We start from the raw sequence: 7839 nt of genomic DNA on the forward strand, positions 1-7839 counted from the left end.
GATGGGCTGTCTTAATGCCGCTTGTTCTAACTCGTGTTCGCTTTAAGGATGATGCCTTCCAAGAGAGGGTTTGGTTTTTGTTGAGATGTATGGTTAATCTTACCAAAGCATATCAGTTAAATCTCACCTTAATATAATTTTAGAGTTTACTTTTGAGGAAAGAAATCCTATGAAAATAAATCCACATAAGGCAATGCATGTATCTGGACACACCATCACCTGTGATGTGCATGAGGACATTTTCAGCCACACTTCCACTAGTAAAAGGAAAAAAAAGTCAATTTAGGCCTTAAAGAAAAGCGAAAATGAATCCCATTTGGGTACCCGTCACTATGCTTCCTAGTTACACTAATGTTTAATCCATTAAATTTTTTGGTCAATGAAACTGCACACTAATCTAGGGATACAGTTAAAGATTTTTAATGCTGTCTTTTGAAGGTAAACCCTCCTCTCCCTGTTTTGAAAACTGTAACTAGAGGGCCAGCAGGACGGCTCAGTGGATAAAGATGCCTGCCTGGCAACTTTAGTTTGATCCTCTGGAGTCACATGGCAGGAGAGAACGGACTCCCACAGGTTGTCCTCTGACCTCCACGTGTGTACACACATGCATGTGCACACACGTGTATACACACACGTACACATTCAAGTAGTAAAATTTAAATATGTAACTAGAGGCATGTTTAAAATTAAATGAATCACCGGATTGTGTAACATTGCCAATACTTTTTTGAATGTAATTTTCTAAGGCTAGACTTATTACTACTGATGAATAATTAAAGAAACAAGCCAACACTACTGGACTTTAAATATGGTATTCATGCTGTGAAAAGATGATGCACAGCATTTTCAGAAACTAGATTATACTTGAATAGCAGGTATTCAGAGCTGGCCACGGAATGGTTAATGTTAACAAATGATGCCAGGCGGTGGTGGTGCACGCCTTTAATCCCAGCACTTGGGAGGCAGAGGAAGGCAGATCTCTGTGAGTTCAAGGCTAGCCTGGTCTACAAAGCGAGCTCCAGGAAAGGCGCAAAGCTACATAGAGAAACCCTGTCTCGAAAAAACCAAAAAAAAAAAAAAAAAAAAAAAAAAAAAAAGAGAGAGAGAGAGAAAGAGTCATGCCTGTGGGCGGGTCTAGGAGGTCCTTCCAGGAAGATTAGCATGGGGGAAAGACCCCCAGCGTGGGTGGCCCTTTCCAGCATCAGCTGTAAAGAGATTGGGAGAAAGGAAGTCTTGCCTGCCTTGCCTGCCTTGAGTATGGCTATTGCTTCGGCTGCTGCTGGTACCGTCCTTCAGCAACATCGGATACCAGCATCTTTGGACTTCCAACATGGATTGAAGACTAGCAACTTCCCAGGACTCATCTAGTTCTTCAGCACTATATTGGGACTGCTGAAGCATCAGGGTTTGTAGCCTGAGCAGAAACAGGTTCTCACCCTCTCTAGCCACTGTGGAAACTACCGAGTCCTTATTGGTTATAAGCCATTTCTACTGTGTTACCACACACATTCACAAGAGGACCTGCCCAATACAGACATGATATAGATTCATTTACCTGTTCTTCCAGGACACAGATCCTGAAAAGAAGGTGTGGTTGGAATGAAAATGGTCCCCACAGGCTCATATAATTGAATGTTTGGTTCCTAGCTGGAGGAAGTGTGTCACTGGGGGTAGGCTTTGAGGTTTCAAAAGCCCACACTAAGCCTAGTCTGTCTCTATGCCTCCAACTTTAGATAAGATGTAAGCTCTCAGCTCCACTGGTCCGGAACCATGCCTGCCTGGCACCATGCTTCCTGCCATGATGGTCATGGACTCACTCTCTGAAACTGTAAGCAAGCACCCAATTAAATACTTTCTTTTATAAGTTGCCTCATGGTCATGGTGTCTCTTCACAGCCATAGAACAGTAACTAAGACAGATGTTAGCATTGATGCTGCAAAAGGATGCTGGCTTCAGAATTGCCTCAGGGTTCTCTCTTCTTACAGAATGTCCCAGGCTGTTAACATACTGCTCAGGGTTAGCATACTACTGAGTGCCTTTCCAGAAAGTTTTCTGTCCCATTAGACCAGAGTTCTTCAAGAACAGTCTTCTGTGGCTACTCTAAGTGAGAGTATATTTTGCATTTTTGAGGTGAAACCATGCCATCTGGGGATCGTGATAAATGACTGAATTAAATACAAGTGGGAAATAATCGCATTTGTAAGTTAGAGCAGATATATTAAATGGAAGCATTAGGAATTTATCTTAAAGTGGTGCTTTGTATTTTTTCACTTAAATATGGAAAGGAGTTTTATTAAACTCTAAATTATCAAGACTTCAAGTGGAAGTCACTGGTCTCAAAATGCTGCTCATGAAGCAGGGGGTTAGTTGTCACAGCAAGTGCAGCTGGAACATGATACTTTCACTGATGGCTCTTCCTTCAGCACTCTTGAGTTTCTAGACCTCTAACTATGTAGATGCCAAAGTAAAATAGTGAGCACTCCACCCATCCTGTTTTACCAGATGAACATTGTAACACACGCGTGAGATCCCAACCAGAGAAGAGCAGTTCTGAGGTCTTGTATGCTTCCCCAATCCAGGTTTCCTCATCCACTGCCCAGAGTATTCACCATGCCATGCCATGCCTAACTGAAAACTGTTGACAGTTAATTGAAAATGGTTTCAGAAAAGGGAGCCATAGCAGGCGTGTGTTCTTGAATGAGTGATTTAACTGATGGGAGTTTTTTCCTAAGACTTGTTGGAAGAAATGTGTCACTGGGGGTGGGCTTTGAGGTTTCAGATGCTCAGGCCAGGACTCAGCTTACTGTCTCTCCCTGCTACCTATGGATCCAGATGTGGAACTCTCAGCTGCCTCTCCAAGACCTTATTTACCTACACGCCACCATGCTTCCTGCCATGACAATAATGGACTAAACCTCTAAACCTGTAAGCCAGCCCCAGTTAAATGTTCTCCTTTATAAGAGTTGCCTTGGCCAGGTGGTGGTGGCACACGCCTTTAATACCAGCACTCAGAAGGCAGAGGCAGGTAGATCTCTGAGTTCAAAGTCAACCTGGTCTACAGAGCTAGTTCCAAGACAGCCAAGGCTACACACACACACACACACACACACACACACACACACACACACACACAAAAAAAAAAAAAAAAAAAAAAAAAGGAAAAAAGAAAAGAAAAGAAAAACCTGTCTCAAAAAAACAAAATAGATAAGTAAAAAGAGTTTCCTTATGAAAATCAAAGAACAACTTGCTGGGGATGATGCTCAGGTGGTCAGGGTTGGCAGCACCCACCTTCACCTGCACCTGCTGATGACATTCTATGTTCAAACACTATGTTTACCCTATGGCCATGTAAAGATGAATCAACCTTGTTCTTTTATCCAAAGGTGTTACCTGAAGAGCAAGTGTGCTTGGTGTCTTTTGCTAGCTAAATAACTTGGGATTCTTGGAACAACTTTGCAAAATATCAAAGATCATGAATCTGTGATAGGAATTGTTAGGGCTCATTGTTAAATAGGACTATAGCCAATTTCAACCATGTAAAGACGCATGGCATATTAATATTTGAGGTTAGAAGGCAAGCAATGTCCATGTTTATTAATACCACAGTTGTCACATTAATCTGATGTTATTCTCATTTGGGAAACTCCTGAGAAAGAATCTGACAAGAACTGTAAGTCCTGCCTGAGATATATGAGGAACTGAACATTGAAAATCATATTTGGCTAAGACAGTTGAGTTAAGCCAAAATTTAATCCTTATTGTTTTGAAGTGTTATTGACTAATCAGACATGCTGACACTAGCTATTCTTCTAATCAACAACTGCATTGTGCATTGTGCTGCGTGCGCTTCGTTTTTTGAATCTATGATCATTTTGAAGGTGCTGGTCCCTGACATGCACTTGAAACTTCCTATATATATAATTCTGATCTTCACTATGATACTAGAAGCAAAAGTGAGCATGTGAAGAAAAGACTGCTTAGTCCCCTCCCGGCATAACCCACTCACAATCCCACCGCATCCAATCATAACTGCAGAACCGGTCCACACCCTGAAAGGTTTTAGAGTTAAACAGCTGACCCAGGATATGAAGTACGAAATTTTAGAACACTTTTCCCTAAGGTAGTATTTCAGGTGGTTCACTAATGACACTTGGAACTTGACTGCCTTTTGCCAAAAATAAGTAGAGTTGTACATCCTCTAACCCTGTTGCAAGAATTCAGGGTTTTCTAGGAAAGAGAATCAAGTTGTCTGGGCCACACTCAGAAACTTTTCAAATCTTTTAACTTTTGTTTCAGACATCTACTGGAGGTCAGAAAATCATTAACACCTTTTCAAACAGTTCAAACTGCTGTTAGCCTCTGTGGAGGGAATGTTTCCTGAAGTGTAGTCACCACTATTAGGTTATCAACAACGGGCTAAAAAATGATTCCACTAAGTCTGGCTTTGTGAACCATTGAGTTTATCAGGCTTATGCAATGGAACACGGACAACCCCAAAACACCTGCGTCACCAAAAGTCCCAAACAAGCTTGGGTGACAACCTTCAAAAGCTGCACAGACAGAGGTCCCTTTGGTTAACTATTTACCTTCCTGAAACCATGTGCAGCTGGGCACAGTTACACGGGGTTTGGGGAGGGGGAGGGTGCTGCTCAGGAGGTGGGACACGGCTGGACTCTCTGGTAAGTCTCTGATGCCCCAACCTCTGCCTCCTATGAACGAATGAGAGCAGGCCCAGTTCACAGGACAACATTCTGCAGCAACCTCACTCTTTAAAAAAGAAAGAGAGAAGGAAGGAAGGGAGGGAGGGAGGGAGGGAGGGAGGGAGGGAGGGAGGGAGGGAGGAAGGGAAAGAGAAAGAGAGAGAGAGAGAGAGAGAGAGAGAGAGAGAGAGAGGAAGAGAGAGAGAGAGAAAGAAAGAAAGAAAGAAAGAAAGAAAGAAAGAAAGAAAGAAAGAAAGAAAGAAAGAAAGAAAGAAAGAAAGGCTAAAAGCATGGCTCACAGCCCTACATGATACTTCAGAAACCCCTTTCCACCAACTGAAACCTGATTACTATGCATTTTGTAAGCACTTTTCTAGATGGATGCCTGTGTTCACTGGTATTTGCTCAAACACGTATGCAAAAGCCAGTCCCAAGGGAATCATCTCAGGTAATATAATAACATACTTGGTAATTCTCCTACCCACTGATTGATGTGGTATTAGATTATTAAGTAAATTCTGTGTATTAAAGAATAGCACTGGCTAGGAGACATACTGACACCAGACAAGCATCGGAGCATATGAAGATAAATTTTCCTACTTCATCCTCAGGGTTAGAAGTGGAGTTAGGACACATTGATTAGGGGCTCTGTAGTAGACAGGCTGTTTTTGGGATACAGACTAATTGTGAACTACTCTACTTTCTTGGTTCATCACTGCAATAAACATGTACACCAGATGCCACTGACCTTTGCCCCTAGAACCATTGGCTGTAATTGCTAAGACCAAGAAGGTGTAGGAAATGGAAGTAAAATCTGTAGATGGATTTTTCTTTGGGCCGCCAGCTCACAAAAAAAAAAAAAAAGACACAGAGAAAAGAAGTAGCCAGAGGGGTTTGGAGAAATAGCTCAGAGGTTAAGAGCACTGACTGCTCTTCCAGAGGTCCTGAGTTCAATTCCCAGCAACCACATGGTGGCTCACAACCATCTGTAATGATATCTGGCGCCCTCTTCTGGCCTGCAGGCATACATGCTGTATACATCATAAATAAATAAACCTTTAAAAAAAAAAAAAAAGAAGAATAAGAAGTAGCCAGAGAAGGAGGAGGACTCCAGGGGCTAGCCACCCAGCTACACAGCCAGCCATGGAGTAAGAGTAAGATTTACAGAAGTAAGAGAACGGGAAAAGCCCAAAGGCAAAAGGTAGACAGGATAAGTTAAGAAAAGTTGGCAAGAAACAAGCCAAGCTAAGATTGGGCATTCATAATTAAGGATAAGCCTCTGTGTGTGATTTATTTGGGAGCTGGGTAGCAGGCCCCTCAAAGAGTTAAACAACAACAGACTAGAGTTAACTAAAACCCCAAAATGGATAAGCACACCTGTGAGGGATTTCTGTGTAATTTGAAGTGGGAAGATCTACTGATCTGGAGCTTTGAGATAGGAATTAATCCAGATCTAATCTGGGTCATGTCTTCTGCTGGAAGCCTATATGAGGACTCATTTTGGAAGAAGGAAGTTTTTCCTCTCTACCTGCTTGCTCTTGTCCATTCCTTCACTAGCATTAGAGCCTACTTCTTCAGGATTCCTGTGTATACTAGAGACCAGTTAAGACCTCCAGCCTCATGGACAGAGCAACTACTGGATTCTTGGACTTGCCATTCATAGTCAGACATTGTTGGATAAGCTGGACCACAGCCTATGAATCATTCTAACAAATCATATATATATATCACATAAAAAATTACACAGAGACTTATTATTAATATGAAAGCTCGGCCTTAGCTTAGGCTTGTTCCTAACTAGTTCTTAGGACTTAAATTAACCCATATCTTTTAATCTACATTCTTTTACATGGCACAGTTACCTTTACCCTGTACCGCCCATCTTGCTTCCTCTCCATCTGGTGACCCCTCCTTTCTTCTTCCTCGAGTCCCCAGAAGTCTTGCCTAATTTCCGCCTCATCTTCCTGCCTATCTAATGGCCGTTTAGCTCTTTATTAAACCAATCACAGTGACACATCTTCACACAGTGTAAAGGAATATTCCACAGCAACGACCGGAGCCTCATGCACAGCCTCTTCAGTTTCTTCTGTCTCCCAAGGCAGCAGAGTGTGCCATGTACCTAGTCCAGAAGGCTTTTTCAGCTACTCTAGGAGTGGGACGGGCTCCTTGATTCTTCTGTCTTAATCACACTTACTTACTTGTTGGGGGGTGGGGGGTGGGGTGGGGGATGGGGAGTGCCATTATGCACACATGGAAGTCAGAGGATAGCTTGTGGGAACTGGTTCTCTCTTTCCACCATGTGAGTCTCAAGGTTGGAAGTCACGCTTGGGCGTGGCAGCAAGTGCCTTTACCGTCTGAGCCATCTTACTGGCCCAGGTCTACCGATCCCGTGTTAAACCATATCATAGAATTGTCTCTGAAGTTTTTCAGAGCAAGACACGACTCACACTTTGTTGGAACTTTTCAAGCAAGGTGCAGTCCATACCTTGCTTTAATTCCAGATACAGCTAAGTTATAGCACAGGCTTTTTTTTTTCCCCCCTTTTATTGGTTTTATAACAAACCTGTTAGGGCAGTAACTATGAACCTGGCGTGAGATTAAGCAGAGATAAAATATGACGGGAGCTCATGTATTTTATGTGCACACTGTACATGTGTTAATTAGGTCTTATTCCTGTGTTTATATGTCCTCAGGAGAATTCTCAGAGAAGGAAGATGTCTATATTTGATCTATACAGCTGTCATCTACGTAGGCCAGACCTCACAGCCTCACTCCTGACACTCACCTGTTGATTCTATAAAGCAGGTTGGTTGAGCACAGCGGTGGCAGCTGGTAGATGCTTTACCAGAGAGCCAGGATGCAGAATTTTAAGGAGGATGGAAAAGCCAGGGCTTTGCCACCAACTTGCCATATGTTACATATATCGGACGTGTCGATGCTCTCCACCCCACCCCATCCCCACATAATGGAGTATCCCCCTCTGCCCATTGTAGCATCTGTGTGTGTTACAGTAAATGCCACACCACCCCTCCACTGTTTGACCAGCAGAGTCCTGTTACAGACGCTGTTAAAAGTATTTCCCAGTTGGAGGACTTAAATTATAAAACTCGTTTTCCCAACAGTAACTCTCCCACCTAAT

This window comes from Peromyscus maniculatus, chromosome 1, assembly GCF_049852395.1.
Source record: "Peromyscus maniculatus bairdii isolate BWxNUB_F1_BW_parent chromosome 1, HU_Pman_BW_mat_3.1, whole genome shotgun sequence".
NCBI classification, from domain to species: domain Eukaryota; kingdom Metazoa; phylum Chordata; class Mammalia; order Rodentia; family Cricetidae; genus Peromyscus; species Peromyscus maniculatus.